Source organism: Equus caballus, chromosome 5 (genome assembly GCF_041296265.1).
Source record: "Equus caballus isolate H_3958 breed thoroughbred chromosome 5, TB-T2T, whole genome shotgun sequence".
Taxonomy (NCBI): domain Eukaryota; kingdom Metazoa; phylum Chordata; class Mammalia; order Perissodactyla; family Equidae; genus Equus; species Equus caballus.
The window spans coordinates 104,771,816-104,789,596 of record NC_091688.1 but is presented as its reverse complement, the minus strand read 5'-3'; positions in this window follow the sequence as shown (position 1 = coordinate 104,789,596).

Genomic DNA, 17,781 nt, shown 5'->3' with positions numbered 1-17,781 from the left:
CCAGTATCTTCTTTCACCTTCACCCAAAATATTCACTACACCCCAGCGAGAATAAATTATTTGCTGTTCCCCGAACACCTTACACTTTTCCCTAACAGATATAATCTCCCTCTCTTCACGGCTAAATCCTCCTTACTCTCTGAAATTCCTGTGTCATCTCTTCCGGGAGGTCCTACTCAACCTTGCTGGGAGGGGTGTCCCCTCTCATGGCACCTCCCTAGCTCTTACCTCCCTTCCCCTGGGCTCTTCCACTCAGGCTGCCATCCTCTCTCATCAGTGCCCCGCTTATCCCGCAGCTGAGCTGCAGACCCAGTGTATGTTCCATTTGAGAAAACTCACAGCTGAGAACTGCATAGCTGAGTCCCAAGTCCCAAAACAGTGACCTCTCAAGGCTCCTTGTTGCATCAATAACAGCAACAGCTAATATTTTTGAGTGTTTAAGTGCCATTCACTGTTCTGAGAGTTTTACACATATTTAATCATTTAATATTCACAACTCTATGAAATAAGAATCATCCTCCTCATTTTACACGAGTCCAGATGAGACACAGGGTGGTGAAGTGACTGCCCAAGGTTACAAAGATGGAAAACACTGTTCTTCTCCCCAGCGTGACTGGAAACCCTTCCATTCCACCTGGAACTCACTAGAGTTGCTCCATCCCCTTGACAAGTCGTCCACGTGTTTGGCAGGATGAGCCCCCTTGTTGGGTTCCCAAGTTTAAATGGTGGTTCCAGACTCTCCTCCCAATGTCTGCCTGGTGCCATAACTAGATTACTATCCCTCCTAAACCCAAAGCTGGGGAGCCCTTGGTCTAATGGTAAGATCCAGGCCCTCACCGCCACAGCCGGGGGCCACTTCCCCGCCAGGGAACCACACCACACGTCTGTCGGTTGTCACACTGTGATGCTGAAAGCTCTGCCACCTGGATTTGAAATACCAACAGGGTCCCCCATGGTGGACAGTTTTCAGCAGAGCTTCCAGACTAGACAGACTCGGACGAAGGACCCAGCCATGCATTTCCAAAAACAATGGCAATGAAAACCCTATGAACAGCAGTGGAGCACGGTCTGATAGAATCCTGGAAGGTGAGAGGGTGGTGCACAAAGACCAGGCAGGGTTCTGTTCTGCTGTCCACAGGGTCCCAGGAGTTGGAATCCACTGGACTGCACTAACAACAAAAACCCGGAGCTGGATATGTCTAGAATTGATCAACAGGGACCACATTTATCTCCTTCACTGCTACATTCTGCCTGGTGAACATTCAATAAATACTTGCTGAATAAATGAATTAACAATGGTGAGGAGACCGCCGGCAGTAGAAGACATCCCGGGTTTGGGATTATCCGGTGCAGAATGACAACTGAAACTCTTTTTCTAGTTCATCTCTCACTGGAGAAAAGGAAGCTGGAAAAAAAAATAGATAAAAGCAATCAAGGAAAAAGTAAATATATTTGCAAGCTGTGATAGTTGGTATGGACTCCAGGTAACTGTGGAAAAATAAGTAACACCCTTGTCTCTAAAGCACAAGAGCAGATTGCATCGTATGTGCAAGGCAAGCGTCGGATTTCCAGATAAAGAACAGTTTTAAGTTCTGATGATGAATAATTCAGTGTGGTGAGGCCCCAGCAAGGACACATACCTGCAGTTAAAAGAAGTCTTATCAGATGAGAGACATCTCTGTGAGAATGTGGCCTCTTTATGCTCTTCTGAGCAGCTCTTGAATGAATGAATGAATGATCGAAGAGTGAAGGAATTGAGACTATTCACCTTGGTGACGGCAGAGATAAGGTGTGAGCAAAGTATGGCCTTTCATTCAGTAAAACGTATTTCACGTGATGAGTAACTTGTAGCCGACCTCCAAGAATTGTCTTAACACAGGGTATCTTAAACACCCCTAGAGATATGGGGATTGCACTTCTTACCCTCAGACGCAAGTGGGCTTTGATCAAGAAAGCTGACATCTAAGAGATAAAGTGCATATGGAGGGACTCCGCGCCTGGGGTCCAGGAATCTTCACTCCTGGACTCCTCCAACTGAGTTTTTCACCAAGGTCCATGTCCACACACCTCTTCCATCTCTGTCTGTTTTGCATCTTCTAAATTGTGTTGTAAATTGTCTTGCAGTTTGGTGCTTAGGTAACCTGTTTCATACAGATGACTACAATTCCAATCAAACGGATGTCGATAAGAGAAGGGGTCCAGAGTTAGGATGAGAGAAATCCCGGATGAGGACGGTATGGGTGAAACAATGCTGGGAATCCCAGAAACAGAATACGGCCTGTAGGTCGTCCCTGGGAGCACCCGGGCCGTGTGCAAAAGGAACAAGCCCCAAGGAACAGCGTTGGGCCTTCTGTGGGATTCTGGCCTCTGAGACTAAAGCAGGGCCAGGAGTGGAATTAAGATACAGAAATTCAAAGCAGACGGCAGGCCAGGCTGCTGGGACCGTGGGCTTGCGAAGGCTCGGTGCTGTTTCCTCCAGGCCTTGGCTCTGGGCACACAACAACAGACTCTTTGCCGGCATCGTCTCCTGGTGGAGGGTGCTCCCGGTGTTACAAGGCCTGGCTCGTGTTGTTTTTGGAGCCCAGATGCAAGTCAGCTTGAACAACACAGGTCGTTCTTCTGGGTACTTGCATGGAGTAAGGCAAGTGTTTGTTGCTCAGCCGTCACCCAAAGCACAGCTTCAGTTTAGGAGCCCCACCCTCAGCGAAAGCTAAGAGCAATTTCACTGGAACAAAGCTATGAGCAATGACACACATTAGGGAAAGCAAGTTTACAGCAGGCGTGTCTTGTGATCCTTAAAAATGTCTGCCTTGGCTTGAGATTCCCCAAAGCAAAGCTTGATTAGAACTCGTGCTGAAAAGTGATTCCAGGGACCAAGAATGAGGCTCTGGGCAGCGCGGGACAGGAGAAGAGGAGAAGCAGTGTGCAGGCCCCTCCTGCGGGAAGCGGCGTCAACGCCACCAGGACTCCCGAGCAGCGACAATATGCCGCCCTCGATGGTCTACCCAAAGCCCTGGGTGCATTTATTTACCACGACATCAGCCTGTAGCAAACCCAGGTCGAGGGTCGTCCTCAGGGTGTTCTCTCTCCCACGTGGCCCAGCTTCACATGTGCGCAGCCACAAAAGCACCACGTGGGGAAGAAAAGCAAAGGTGTGCAGGATGTCAGAGGTGAGGTCCTGTCAGTGCAGAGGAGCGGAAGTGTCCCCAGGAGGGACGTGTCCACCACAGACGCAGCAAGAGTCTGGCAGAGGCTGAGTGAGGCAGGGCCCCAGAAGGATCGACTACTACCTTCTTCCCGGCAGCACGGTGATCTGGGTCCTTCATGTTGTCCTATGGAGTTAAGGTAAGATACGAACAAAGATACAGCATTGTAATACCAATAGTGTTATGCTATTAATATTATAACACTATAACACTATTAATATTATAAAGCAATCGTAGCAGACGCAGAAGTTAAACAGGAGAAGGACTGAGCACATTACATAAATCTCTGTAACTGACTATTTTGCAATCATGAAAAATGATGTTTCCAGTATGACACAAAACTGTAAAAAAGATGCCAAATTATATAACAGCATGATTACATAAGATAAAAACAATCTTGTATAGAAATTATCCCCAAAATATTAAAATCTGGAAATAGCAATATTCAAGTCTTAGGACTAGAAGTGAAAATCTTCTACTTTTCTACAGGAGCCACCAGAAGAGACCAAAATGGTTCCCTCATGTAGGATTAAGATGACTGTTAATCCCTTCTGCCTGAGCCTTGGTCCCTACAGATTGTCGAATCCTGTGGTGGCCCCAACTCAACCCAGGCCCCAAGCACCTACTCCTGCTCTCTTGTCTTACGCCTCTTTTCCTATGTCCTCTCCTTATGAAATTGTTTCTCACTTCTCTTTAGCCCTTCGGAAACACCCAACTCCAGTATTACCCCCCGCTGCCTCCTACTTATCCACCAAGTAGCCTTTCCTGATCTGATCCCACCCCCTGCCCTTCCTGTCGGAGTCAGGAGCCTCGCATCCCAGAAGACCGCCCTCCCTCACCCTCACCGTAGCGCTGCAACACAGTTTTGTATCGCTCTGCGTGTGTCGGGTGCACCAGTCCCACCTATGACGCCAGACACAGGCGTTCTCTCCTTCACAGTCGCAACTTCTCCATCAAATGGTTGTCATTAACTCCATCTTGTGGAAGAGGATTCAGAAGCGTGGAGAACTTTAAAACCTGTCTGAGGTCGCGTAACTAGTATGTTGAGGATCGACACCTGAACCGAGAGCAGAGTCCACAACGGTTTTGACTTCAAATCCATTTTGTAACCATTAAGTCCTGACAGGGACGAGAATTAAAACCAACATGAACACAGGACTCTGTCAACTGAGTGCTTGTTTTCTTACGTTTTGCTAAACTAGTGAATATTCTCTAACTTTTCATTGACAGAAACAAATCTGATTACAACCATCCAATACTTCCTGTATTTAGTTCTAAATAAAAAAAATCTCATCTACAGTTAAATGTCCAAAGCAACTTAAATAGCCAATAATAGAAGAAAATAGCTAAGTAAATTATGCACTTAGTTAAGACATCAACAATTATGCTTACAACATTTCAGATAAAAAATGCTTGTATGATACTGTTATGTGAAAAAGCAGGATGTAAAAATGTATGTGTGTGTAGTATGAGATTTCAAACATATGCACACACACAAAACTGTAAGTAAATACATGAAAATATTAGCAGATTTTTAATGGATGCTGGATTATTGATTATTTTATTTTACTGTATTTGTAAAGCATTGTACAATAAAATTTATTGTTTTATAATTAGAAAAGTTAATTAAGCTTTGTTTTAAATTTATCTGGGTGATTTGTCGTGGATGAATTTGTGTGACATTTTGGTCGTAGAGCTAAGTTGAGTCAGGTTTGAAAAGTGAGACAAAATGGTGAGAAGCCACAGGTACAAGCGTGGCTGACTTTACCTGGAGCAGAATTTGAATGGACTAACGGCCCTGCACAATTCCTCCCCTAGTTTGTGGATTCACAGTGAAAGGAGAACCAGAAGGCGAAGTACCTTGATGTCCCTTTGTCAGTGTTTTCTGTTCAAACGAGAGCTTGTTGTGAAGAGATACGATCTTTCCTGGACACACAGATCCAGAGCAGGGGATGAATGATGAAAGGACCCTGCCGCCCCAGCTGAGGGCTTCCGCAGAGGAGCGCTGAGCCAGACGTGCTCACGGCCCCGTCAGTGGCTTTCAACAACTCTAATGAGTGGTGACGAGGACCCCTATGACATTCCAGCTAGGAAACAGGTAATTAACTTTTTTCTGAAAAATATGTGCGTGATACATGATATGGAAAGATGGTTTCTGAATTTCCCATCATAAAACCCAGCTATTGTGGAGTCATAACTCAAGTGCAAAAATGTGGACTGGACTGGAATTTGGAAAGGGACCTCCTGCCTTGGTCTGGAAGCACTTCTTTACTTTTGAAAATAAATAAGCGTACTCTATTTAGGGTTTTCAAATCCATCTTTAATTTTGTGTTAATTCCAGGACAGCAAGTATTCGGGTCAACCACGCCAGCAGGTTAACAAATTAATCAACAAAATCTAAAGTTGTACAAATTACAGCTCAGAAACAAAGGCAGCACCCTCCGCTCATAAGGCTCACTAGCTTGCTGAAGCTCTGCACCGTGGATGCCATTTCAGGCACGTTATCCACAAACACGCCAGTTGAAATCAAAGCTGTTTAACCTTCTGAACAAATTCAGCAACAAAATTTTACAGCTATGTTTGTAGCGAAAAGAATTGTAGACACAAAGCTGTGGTACCTGGGTCCACACTCCAGCCCGATTGTCTGGTACCTGTGTGGCACCAAGCAGGTCTTCTAACCTCTCTGGGTCTCATCTGTAAAATCACCTACAAAATGGAAATATCTAACTGTTGTGAGAATAAAGTGCAAATAATTAGTTCTGTGGTTTTAAATATTTGGGAAAATGTATATAAATAAAGGAAATGACCAGTATATGTGAACTCCATTGGAAGGACAGCAGGAAACCGTGACTAAAGGGTCACAGCAGCCGATGCTGGATGACAGGATTAGGGTCAATTTTGGGATGCCACTTTATTCTTTTTCTTTATACTTTTGTGCATTTCTCTGGAAGTACAGAGATTCCACAACAACCAGATGAGACAGCCTGGTAGGGAACACTGCTGAAATTGCACGTCCATCTCCCCTCCTGGTTGCAAAACTCTGAGCTGCCCCTTTTCCAAATTTCCCCGGTGGTCAGTCTCTGGCCTCAGATCAGACACCGCAATGTGTCTCAGAAGGGTGTGAGCAAAGGCGAGCAGGCCACTTGGCTGAAGGGCTCTGGCAATCTGGACCACGAGCTGGGTCTGGAAAGGACGATTTAAAATAAATGAGAAAGAAAAGCCTGTGGTTTTGGCAAGAGGCACACGGACACCACTGCACAGCTGTCCCACCTCCACACCCCGCCCAGCGCCATGAGGAAGGGGTGGACGTGTGCTGGCTTTGGATTTGGTATTTGGCTATTTTTCAAAATATCCTGTCCGTTTGCAAATGAGCACCAGACTCTTTCACATCTCTGAACGACAAGACCTTTGTAGCCCAAGGTCACTTTGTAGCCCAGGGTCACTTTGTAGCTCAGGGTCACAGCTGGTGCCACAACGACGTGGGCATCCGGCCTGTGGGAGATGTTTGCAATGAGATCTGGAGTTACTGTGAGTGTTACCAGTGCTTTCCCTTCACTGAGGAGATTCTCAGAAGACACCTCCCCCTCAGTTGTGACGGCCCCCATCTCTTCCAGGTCCCCGTGGGCACAAGGGGCTTCTTGAGAGCGCGGTGTGGGGCAGCTCAAGCCCCAGCCGCTGCTGCAGGGCAGGCTCTCTGGTGGCAGCCCTCAGCATCAGTGTATCGTCTGAGGGAAGCCGGACCAACTGCCTCAGTTCCCATTGCTCTCCTGGGCTGGTCTTCGGAAAAGCCACCACTGCCCGGTGGCCGTACCTGCTGTGCAGTGAACCATGACCCGTGTTTGTGTGCTCACACCGTGCTCTTCTTTGTCCCTGGTGCCGTTTGTGTATTTGTAACAGTGCTGCCTGTGGATATGGCCCATTTAAACTGTGCCTGTGAGGGGTTGGTGGCTCAGTCTATGCCCTGTTCCAAACCCACCACATCGGAGTTTACCAGCCTCCTCACAGGAGACAGGGAAAGAGGCTCTTACAGAATTTTTACAGAATTACTATAACCTTTTTGAAATAAAATATTGCATGAAATTCAAGAGGTATGCCAAGTAAGTGAAGAGATGCAAGAAGGCAGGGATGGAGTTCTAGGCTAAGGCAAGACATTACAAGAGGAGCAGAGAACAATGCCCATCCTTAAAAGACTGAGTTTCTCAGAATTCGGCCCCAAACTTGCTTCTCTTCTCAATCGACATGCTTTCCTGGTTGAACTCCGTCACCCCAACTTCCAAAGGCCTCCTTCATGCCAATCACCTTTCTGTTACTCCACAGCTGAAGTCTCAGCCTTTTCCCATATTTCCCTATTCCTGCTTCCCAGACAGTGTTTCCGTTTAAGATGGCACGCAAATCTTCTCAGATTCAATATGTACAAATCCAGCCTCTTCCTTCCTGAACTTTGCTTATCTGTCTGTCTTTTCTATGTCGTTTACATTATCTTCATCCACCCAGCCCAACTGTCTACATTAAAAATCTCAGAGTCATTCTTGATATACTTCTCATAGCCAATCAATTATCAAGTCTTTGCAATGACACCACTGGAACGTCTCTCACACCGTTCCCCTTCTGCGGCCCCCATCGCTTCCCTTATCCAGGCCCTCGTCATCTTCTAAGTGGTCTCTCAGTTCGTGCCCACTCTACCACCAACATTATCTTTCTGAGACGTAGATTTGGCCACATTAGTTCCTACGTAAAGCTGCCCTAGGCTCCCACAGGCGATAGCAGGGTTCTCTGGGGCAGGCGGCAGGATAAGGCCGAGACTCACACACGCACCCCAGTCTGGCTCAGCTGACTTATTCTTTTCTAATTCTTCACCAATCCCTCTCTCCCCACTGCCTGGCCCAAGGAGCCCACCCCACAGGCAGGCAGGTGTCCCCCTTGTCCTCAGCCACTCTGCATTTTCACTCCTCTGTCTTTGTGTCATCTGATTAATTTTCCTGGAAATGATAACCTTCCTCATAGACGGAATTAATTGCTTTCTCATCTATGTTTCCAAAGAAATTTATATGGCCCTCTCTCAGAGCACACTTCACGCTGTGTCTTTGTTATTTATGTGTGTCTCTCCTATAAGTTTTAATGCTTCAAGGACAAAGATTGACCTTACTTATCTTTATATCCCAGGCCACGTGCTGCGGCTGAAGGAGGGGAAGTGCTCCAGGACTGCTCTCTGAACTGAATTAAGAAAATGCCTTTGTGGCTTGCGACGAATCAGAAAGCCACCTGACCAGGACTCCAAAACCGTGAACCCAGCTGGTTGCTCCCAGCACTGAGGAACCTGAAAGACAAGTAAAAGGTCCAGAACAGCCGGGCGGGATTCAAATTGCTCATTGCCATAGGGCACAAACTAGGCCTTGTGACTTTGGCTGAACATGTGAGGTTTGAAGACATTTTTGGCTCTTGCTTAAGATTTAACCCATTTTTTCTTCCTTGACCCCTGGGATCTAACAGGAGCAATGGGTAGAAAATGCACCCCAAAGCAAGAGACTGTTTTTCTAATGGGCAATCTATTATTACCACTCCCCAGCACGCACGCACGCGCGCACACACACACACACGCAGGCTTCCACCCCTAGTGGAAGGACACGGTTTTATTTTTGGACTTTGACTCAAGTCTCTACTCCTTTCAAGGGGCTGAGGCCTGACCCTGAATAGAACTCTGATTTTATTTTTCCAAGTATTTGAGGTCTCTCTTGGTGGGAGTTACTGAGGCAGCACCAAGTGCACGAAGCAGTTTTCCGTGGAACGTCCTTTCCTATTTTGGGGACTCTCTCGAGCTGAGGGACTCCCACAAGTGCAGAGGCAAGAGGTTTTGTGAAGGGCAGATGACATGGTCAGAGCTAAACATCAGCGAGATAAAAGCAAAAACAATACGGAAAACTGCACTGGAGCAAAGCCTGGAGGAGGGAGGCGGAGTTGGCCCAGCACAGGGTCCCAGGGGAGAGGCCCCGTTGAGACTTAAAGGCACAGAGTCAAGGGCTTCACACGCCTTAAATCATCAGAAACCTGGAGAACCATGCTGTGCCGGATTCTTCCCATTTCACAGATTCAAAAACTAAGGCCCAGAGAGGCGAGCCCCTCACGCAAGTTCACACAGTAAGCGACAGAACCCAGTCTTACGTCTCAGTCTGGGGGTCTCGAGACGTCCTGCTCTCGTGCTTTGTGGGCGGGATGAGCAGGACTCACTGAGTCTCTGTTGGGTGCAGATGCGAGAGAGGAGGAGCAGGGCCCTGTGCCCGGTCACCGAGAGGCTGGCAATCCCGTTAGCAGCAGTGGGGGCTCAGGAAAGGGAGCAACAGATTTCCTGGTGGGATGAGCTCTGTGCTGTGCAGGGTATCTCTGAGATGCCCCTGGGACATGGAGGGCGAGGCAGGCAACTGGCTGTTGCAGACGGAGGACCAAAGCCAGCGTCATTTTCTCAAACGCCCCAGGACCAGATTTGAATTACGAAAATGGGCATATGGAGCTAACCTTCAAAGGCAGATGTAAGAGTTAAATCTCAGTGCTTAAGTACCATTTAAAATTCCTGAACACCCCAGATAATGCGTTCCAGCCTCCTCTGTGCTCCTGCTTTTAAGTGAGGAGTCAGTATGCACTTATATCATTACAGCGTATTTCCCCACAGCCCTGGGCTCCAAGTCAGTTCCTCCCCTTGTAAAGCAATTATTTAGAGAGAACACCCTGACCAATAATTTGCATTTTCCCCAGGAGAGCATGTAAATTGGATCCAAGGGCATAAGCCCATCTATTCTGATTCTTAAAAAGTGTATCAGATGGCACATCTGGCTGGCTCCCCAGATTTTGTTGTTCTTTCAAAAGTTCTTTATTCAAGTTTAAAGCAACATTAGTTGATATTTTCATCTCCTCTGTCTCATATCTACCTTCGTTTCTTTCTTTCCTTTTCTTTTTTATTCTTTCTTGCTTCTCATTTGTTTCTTTTGAAGATATAGCCTTGAATGAATATGCTTGGCAGACAAAGTTCCCAGTTGCTGATCTGTTAATGTTAATCCTCCAGGTTACTCACTCTGTTGTACTCACATAGAAAAGATAGACCCGTTTGAATACCCTTATGTGATATGAAGACTAGAAAAGAGAGCGTCAATAAATATTTTGAAGTAAATATTTCCAAGAGATTCATTGTTAAGTAGAAATTAACCACAGAGACTCAGAGCACCCCTCAAAGAAAATCTTAGAATATACGGGAAGAAGAAAAATACACGAGAGATGGGTAGCTGGAAGGCACCGGTTTAAGGGACTTATAGACCCAGGAATATGTGAATTTCATTTCAGTTTAATTCAACGAATATTTATTAAGCATCTGCTTATTATATACAAGAAATTCTTCTCCATACCATACAGGATACAAAGAAGGAAAAGCCTGGTGGCTCTGCCTTAAGGAAGTTTTTATTCCAATGAACAACAGACCAGGATTGGGAGACGCAGGCACGTGTTGGTTATTTTTCTAATTCTCTTCCCCTGGCAGACACTGTTGATCGTTCGTGGACTGAGCCGGACAAGGGCTCCTTCTCCATTTCAATATTGTGATCCAGGCACAACCACCAATCTAATCTGGCACATGAAATAAAACCTATTTGTCACCCGGGCCAGATAGAGGCATGCGAATTAACATTTCAGACAGATTTTATTAAATGCTGTACAAAGGATCAATATCATCGTTCGGGAGGAGAGAGGATGGGGAGGTTAAATTGAAACGGGGGCTTTTGAGAAAGCCTCGGTGGAGAAGGTGGCCTTGAGCCAGATGCTGAAGGATGAGGGCTCGGCGTCCATCGTTCATCTGACTCCCACCCCAGGGCTCCTGGTCCACCGGGCACCACGCTGAGGCCGGCCTCAGTTCCACTGTGATTCAGTCCCAGTTCCACTGCTGAGTTCCTCCGGAAAAATTTAGAAAAATCACTGAAACTCTACGAGCCTGAGTTTCCTCATCTGTTCGGTAAGGAGACAAGATGAGACAATCGTTAGCAGGCCCCTGGCGCTTTAAATTCTTCCATGCTGTGAAGACAATTCTGCCCAGAAGCATGATGAGGTCAATGGCCACCAGCCTTTTTCAGTATTTTCTTATCCAAATTATACGAAAGCCGAGCAAAACCTCCAGAGCTCTGCTTGTGTCTAGGAGTGAGAGGGAAACGAAGAAGTTGGAGCACAAGCCACACCCTGTTTACTTAGGCTTCAGGGCTGAGAACCCAGGGCCTCTGCAGATTGGTGTCAGGGCAACTGCTTGCGTTAGCTGTGGCAGCTGGAGGAAGCAACTTCACCTCTCAGTGCCTTCAGGACCGGAAGGTGGGGCCCGGGCCCACACCGCCACTCAGGGACCCAGGATCCCCTACCTGGGGTCCTGACCATCCTCAGGGCCCCAGAGATCTCTGGCAAACCCCTACATGCAACCACCCAGCAAAGAAGGTACCACTAGGATGGCTCAGCTGCTCTCCACTGCCTCGTCTCGGATGTGGCTGCAACCCCTCCATCTCATCTCATCCGTGAGAATTTGCCTCATGGCCACACGTAGAGGCAAAGGGACAGAAGTAAAACATAGCTCAGCGCCAGGGAAAAATCAGCACCAACAATCACCCTCTTCTAACCGACGGGCGGCAGATGACCACGTTTGTCTCCTCACTCAAAATACCCCTTCTCCCTGCTGGTGGTTTAGAGTGGCGAGAGATGCTTCTGATGTTGTGGAGGACGGAATTTCTTCATCGGTGTAGAAGCCTCTCTAAATAGCCATGGCCGAGCGAAACCTTCGCAACATGCTTCTCTTCACCGATGAATGAGCCAAGTCCCAGGATGGGGAATATTAGGACAGACAGAACACTGGCCGCCAAAGACGTCCCCGTCCTAACGCCTAAGCTGTGGATGTGTCACCTTACGTGGGCAGGGGGACTTCGCAGAGGTGACTAAACCAAGGATCTTGAGATTCAGAGATTCTCCTGGATTATTCAGGTGCACAAGGTGATCACAAGGGTCTCTAAAGTGATGGAGGGAGGCAAGGGGTCAGAGTCAGAGAAGAACATGTGACAGCAGAAGCAGCGGTCAGAGAGAGAGGACGTGGGAAAGACTCCACCAGCGGTCAGAGGCTCTGCAGATGAGCGTCCCCGTGAGCCAGAGTGTAGGCAACCTCCAGAAGCTGAAAAGTCAAGGGGCATCTCAACACAGTCCTGCTGACACCCTGATTCCAGCCAGTGAGACCCGGACACCACCAGTGACCTCAAGAACTGTAGGTAATAAATTCAGGCTGTTTTAAGCCACTAAGTCTGTGGTAACTTTTACAGCCATAGAGGAAACTAATACAGAGGTATAGGCCAAAACTGGTAATAGCTAATATTTATTGAGTGCACGCTGTGTTCCAGGCATTTTCCCAAACTTTACAATCATTAACTTATTCGATTCTCAGAATAAACCTATGAGACACATGCTTTTCTTAGTCCCATGAGGCCACAGAGAAACTGAAGAACAGAGAGGCTGAGGAAATTTCCCAAAGCCGCACAGCTACTAAGGACTGGAGCTAGGATACGTCTCCACCACTGGGGTCACATTGCTACAGAAAAAGCAGCACGCAATAGACTGACCAAATTGCGTGCGTGCACACACACACACACGTGCGCGCACACGTGTGCACACATGCCACGACACAATATTCTGCAGCTCCTTCCTTCAAGAGCCCAGGAGTTGAGACTGTTAATATTATTTTCAGCAAACCTTTTGTAAAGAGGAAAAGCCAAACCATGTGGGGTTTGGAGGCTAATTTTCCACCCCTCGAATCTGGACGTGGCCATGTGACTTGCTTTGGCTGATGGGACCTCAGCAAGCGTGAGCGGCCCATCTTGCTGTTCTTAGAGCCCAGCCACCACGGGAGGCAGCCAGGACCCGGCTATCAGAGGCTAGACACGTGCGGTCCAGTTGCCCCGTTACTCTGGCCAGACTCTGGGCGTGTGAGTGAGGCACCCCGGGACCACGCTAACCACAGCCAGCCTTCTGGCTGACGCCGCCGTGGAAGGGAGCCTAGGAAGACCTGAAAGGAACTGCCCAGCCCAGGCCAGACCAAATCGCCAAGCCCTCAGGGTCGTGACCTGATCAATAAACCTCAGCAGGTCTATTAGACACAAAACTAACTCAGAAAACAGGGACACGATGGCCCTTGGGAGTCGTGCCCCGTGCTCGCCTTCTCTGAGGACTCCTGACTCAGGGACCATGTCGGGCTTGATGACGGAACAAACTCTCCACCCTCCAAACTTCGTTATCGGTTTTGTGAAAATGAAAGCAGCCATCTCGGCACTGGGCTCTGGAGCAGAAGAAAACGTCCTGCTTTTAACCAACAGGACACCTGGCACAATGGGAATATTACACACAAGAAAAGTTTTAAGTATCTATTTAGGATTATCAACATCTGCAGTTTTATTAAAATGCTCAGCACCCTTGCCTGTGAGGGTCCTGGTGTCTTTCAGCCTTAGTGTCCCTGTTTCCACTCTCGTATCTTTAAAATACACAGAAACTTGAGGGTTTTTCCCTAAGAAAATGTCACTGTTTGGACTATAACTCAGGCCCTCATAAAGCACTTTATGTTAAAATATGGAGAAAGGTTTTCCAGGAGTGAGACGCGTGGAGGAATTACAGGACCCAGCAGAGAAGTCCCATAATTGCTGTTGCCTCAATCCGATTTATTTTAGGGCATTCTTGACCCAAAGCCAGCCCATCGCCAAACCCCAGATTTCTAAATGTTCAAGAAGAAAACTCATGATTCTAGAAACCTCACCGTTGCTGTTCTCTAACAAACTCCACCCCTTTTTTTAAAATCGTTTATATGTTCCTGGAGTCACTGGAAAATTCTGTATCTTGCCTTTGACTTTGCTGGAGAAATTATCTGTCCATATTTCCTACAGCCTTCTAACACAACTATACAAAAATCAGATTGTTTTTCTGGAAGCCACCAATAACATTTCACATTTCAAGGATCGTAGAAAAGAAGGCTGGTGCCGGCTCATTCCGTGATTTATGACCCACCCTTCTGAGCATTTCCTATTTATACGTTCATTTGTCATGGTTCTTGGTGATGTATTTTTGGCTGTGTCCCTGGACACAATATAGAGTGTCCCATTTCTCCCCCTGAGTCATAAGAAAACATTTAGCAGAAGTGAAATGATATTGCCTTTTAATTTTCTTGTAGAAATCCAGGGTTCATGGATGTGACTCAGTCTAGTTCTGATTAATGGGGATGCATTTCACTCTGCAATGCCGGGTCCACAGGTATTAAGAGCTCTTGCAATCCAGATGCTGGAATTAGATGCAAAGCCCGGTGGGCTCAGAGTTCACTGCTCTGAGGAAGAGATTACAAAGGAATTGGAAATAAATCCCACGGTAAGTTAAGGAGGTTCCTGAGCTACCGTTTCCTCCTGCAGTGGATTCCGCGTGAACCTGGTGGTGACAGCCGACTGACCTTTGCCCTCGCGGTGACATAAGCAGTGACTCCCTGTAATAGTGTGAGCATCACACACACATCTGAGGCTGGCGTGTCGTATACAAGGAGGGTTATCCTGCTGGAACCGTCACTGGTGAAGTCCGCCTGAGGTCAGCTACCCTCACACGGGAACCTGAGCACAGACACCCCTCCTCCCGGAGCATCGCTCCCACCACCTCGGGGTCTTGACTCAAACTTCGATGGCTCCCTGATTCTTGTGAAAATAAGTTCAAAGTTTACGCCCAACTGGGTGCAAAATTATTCCCTGGTATTGAAATCCTCAAACCCCATTTCAGACAAGTCATCCCCTTTCTGTGGTCTGATTTCCTATGCACCCCCTCCATCTACGTTATTCATCATGTTCCTTCTAGCTGGGAAAATGCTCTTTATTTTCAGGGCTTTTCGAGGCTACTTCTTCATCGGCATGATCCAGCTCCCTCCACGGGAACTGACATCTGTATCCTGTTCAATGCTCCGGCACCTTCTGCACTCAGTAGGACTACTGTATTAGTCAGCCCGGCTGCTGCAACAAAATACAGAAGACTGAGTGCCCCAAACAACAGAAATTTATTTTCTCAGACTTGTGGAGGCTACAAGTCAAAGGTCAAGGCTCTGGCTGACTCAGTTTCCTTTGAGAGTTCCCTTCCTCGTTTGCAGACAACTGCTTTCCCTACATCCTCCAGGGTGCGTGCAGAGAGAAAGAGCTCGCAGGTGTCTCTTCTTGTGGAGACACCAATCCCACGGGGTCAGGGCCCCGCCCTATGACCTCACTTAACCTTAATTGCTACCTTAGAGGCCCCGTCACCAAATACAGCCACACTGGGGGGGTTAGAGTTTCAGTAGATGAATTTAGGGGGACACAAATATTCAGTCCCTAGCTAATAATTATTTAATTCCCTCAAAAGTATTTATTGAGCAACAATGCACCATAGTTCCTGATCTTGATGGTTCAAAGCCTGGTGAAGGAGACAGGAGTGTAAAATAATGTTTGCTATTATTACAAGGAGCATAGCATCATCAGTCATTGGGAGGGTCATATCTTATTGACCCCTGAAAACGTCAGCTCCTTGAGCTCAGGACATCTCCACAGGACGTCTCCACAGACCCCAGTCTAGTCTCTCAGGAACACGGACCCACGTGAGGACCCTCCAGAAAAACGCTCCCTTTTTGTTGTTAATGCCTCCTCAGCCTGCATCCCTACGTGGTCCTCCACGGCAACGCAGGGTTAAGAACTGAAGCCTTGTTACTCCTCTGACATCCCCATCTAGACCCGGAGAGGACATCTCCATCGGCCCCGCTGCCCCTGCTGGACTCCTGCGCTGCCTGGTCCCTCCACGGGCAAAGGCAGCGCCCGGATGCCCCTTCCACCCTTGTCTTCCCATGGCCTCGGTGTGAGAGGAGGGTGGTGAGCAGTGGTTCCCAGCTCAGCTCCACATCTGAGGGAAGTGTGCTGCTCCGCGGTGACTCCACCGTTCAGCCTTAAAATCGGGCTTGTCCTTGAACCGGAACAGCTCCTCTGCCCAAGGGAACAGAGTGAGGGGAGCTGCAGGCCTGGACATCAGAGGGGTGGCCCACACCCAGGCCTGTCACATGACAGCACCTAACCCAGGGCCTGGCCTGCAATACGTGCTCAGATGGTGCTTGGTAAGTGACTAAAGGAAGTAACTGCTGGCTTCTTCTCTGCCAAAGAGCTGATTTACTTTCTTAGACGTGGTCATAAACAAACCATATAATTTAATGTTTCTAATTGGACTTAAAACCACTGAACTAACCTCCCACTCGTTCATTTCCTCCAAGTACTGGACACAGAACTGGATGACATCCATCCTCCGTCCAGTGCGGCAGCCTCGGGGCTCCCAGCAGACAACAGGGCACCTGCTGCACCACAGCCCGCAGTCAGCAACAGCCCAGCTGCTGGACATGAGGCTCGGCGTCTAATCACCACCAGCAACGGCTCCTTCAGCACAAGCACCCCCAAACGCAGGGCCGACCGTGTGGCATGATGCTTCCCAGAGAAGGACCCACACATCAGACCCAGGAGGACAGATGTCCTGGCTTCGTCCTAACGTCAGGACTGAGTGGCAGGCAGATTCCCACCAAATTCCCCATGTCTCAACAACTACGCATAGAGGTAGTTTGCTATGATGAGGCCTGGATTAACATTTCTCTCAGCATCTTATTAAAAGTTTTAAACAAACAGAAAAGTTGAGAAAATGTTCCTGTGAACACCCATGTTTCCACCACTTTAAATTCTTCAGTTAACATTTTGCTAGCCTTGCTTTACCACCTGTGACCTGAATGGTTGTGTCCCCCGGAAATTCCATGTTGAAGTTCCAGTTGCCAAAAGGACAGTGTTGGGAGATGGGGCCTTTGGGAGGTAATCGGGGTTAGATTAGGTGGTGAGGGTGGGACCTTCATGATGGGGCTAGCAGCCTTGTAAGAAGAGGAAGAGAGAGAGCCCCTCCCCCAGCGCGGGGCTCCAGCACAGGCAGTGAGACGGTGACTATCTGCAAGCCGGGAGGGGAGCTCTGGTCAGACGTTGAGCCAACGGCACCCTGACTATAGATTCCAGTCTCCAGAGCCGGGAGACGATAAATGCTCGGTGTCTAAGCCACCGGTCTGGGCAGCCTGAGCTCACGGAGACAGATTTTAGTATCAAGAGGTGGGGGGCAGCTGTAACAATCACCTGAAAAGGTGGGAGCAGTTCGGAGGTGCACTCCAGAAATGTGGATGTGAACGGTAACTCTGGAGAGGGCTCAGAGAGAAGAGAAGAGAGGCAGAGGAAAAGCTTCCGTCTTCTCAGAAAACACACAAACAATCGTGAACAGAACGTTGGTGGAAACACGGACAGTAAAGGCCGTCTGGTGAGTCTCGATGGGAACGAGGAGCACGTCACTGGAAACTGAGGAAAGGGGATGCTTGTTAGGAGGCGGCAGAGGACTTGGAGTCGTGCTGTGCTCGGTGGGAAGCAGAACTCGGGAGAGAGGCACGGGCTGGGTTCTCCCGGAGCCTCCAGAAGGGGCCGCCGCCTGTGGACGCTGTCATTTTATGCTGTGAGACTGCGTCAGG